We start from the raw sequence: 1,348 nt of genomic DNA, 5'->3' as shown, positions 1-1,348 counted from the left end.
TGCCTGTCCCAAAAAAGACATCTGGTGTAAGGCTGTGTGTTGACCTGACACGACTCAACCGTTACGTGAAGAGGCCCGTGTATCCAGTGCGCTCACCTCATGACGCCATCGCCTCGATCGGGACCGGAGCAGTTTGGTTCACCACTCTTGATGCCAAGATGGGGTATTTTCAAGTCCCCATTAGAGAAGAAGACCAGGATTTAACCTGCTTCATAACACCTTGGGGTCGGTACAAGTTTCGGCGAGCGGTTATGGGTCTCGTCTCGTCTGGAGACGAGTATAACCGTCGAGGAGACCAAGCTCTCGGCGACATACCTAACACCATCAAGATCGTGGACGACATCCTGGCCTATGACTCCACCTACAGTGCGCACTTAGCCCATGTCATTCAGATTGTGCGGCGGTGTGACCAGCACGGCATCACTCTCAACCCACAGAAGTTTACATTCGCGGAAAGAGTGGTAGATTACTGTGGTTACTCTGTTTCTGGACAAGGCTACACGACAGACTCAAAGAAAGTTAAGGCAATCTCTGACTTCCCACGACCACAGCACATCACCGACTTACGATCATTCATGGGTCTTACAAACCAGCTTGGAAGCTTTTCTCCTGCTGTGGCTGCAGCTGCACAACCCCTCAGAGATCTCTTACGCCCGAAGAACAGTTGGTGCTGGTCTCCTAACCATGAAGAGGCGTTTGAGAAGGTGAAACAGTGTCTCGTCAGCCCACCTGTCTTGGCATACTTCGACCCATCATTACCAACGATGCTACAGACTGACGCCTCAAGGATGCACGGATTTGGATTCGTTCTCCTGCAGAAGCACAGTGACCAGTGGAAGATGGTGCAATGCGGGTCAAGATTTGTTACAGACACAGAGAGCCGCTATGCAGTAATAGAGTTGGAAATGGCTGCAATCGTCTGGGCAGTCAGGAAATGTGGCACCTACCTGAAAGGACTCCCTCACTTCGATCTAGTGCTCGACCACCGCCCGCTGATACCTCTCCTCAATAGCAAGTTGTTGGGAGAAATAGAGAACCTGCGGCTGCAGCGCATGAGGGAGAAGCTTGCTCAGTATTCTTTCACAGCAAGCTGGCAAAAGGGATCGACACACTGTGTGCCCGACGCCCTCTCACGTGCTCCAGTACAGGACCCAGTGGAGGAAGAGGATGCTGCTACTTCTGGTGACCTCGACCCTCTCCACTCAGCGGTCATCTCAGCGTTATCTGCCACCAATGAGGACGGCGTCCGCTTAGCACCACTCCAGGATCAGACTGTGGAAATGGTACGTGCCGCAGCAGCAAGAGATCGGGGGAGTACTGCTTGCTCAAGAACGTCATCATCGAGGGC

The sequence above is a fragment of the Scylla paramamosain genome, chromosome 49, assembly GCF_035594125.1.
Source record: "Scylla paramamosain isolate STU-SP2022 chromosome 49, ASM3559412v1, whole genome shotgun sequence".
NCBI lineage: Eukaryota > Metazoa > Arthropoda > Malacostraca > Decapoda > Portunidae > Scylla > Scylla paramamosain.
Note: the sequence above shows the minus strand (reverse complement) of the source record.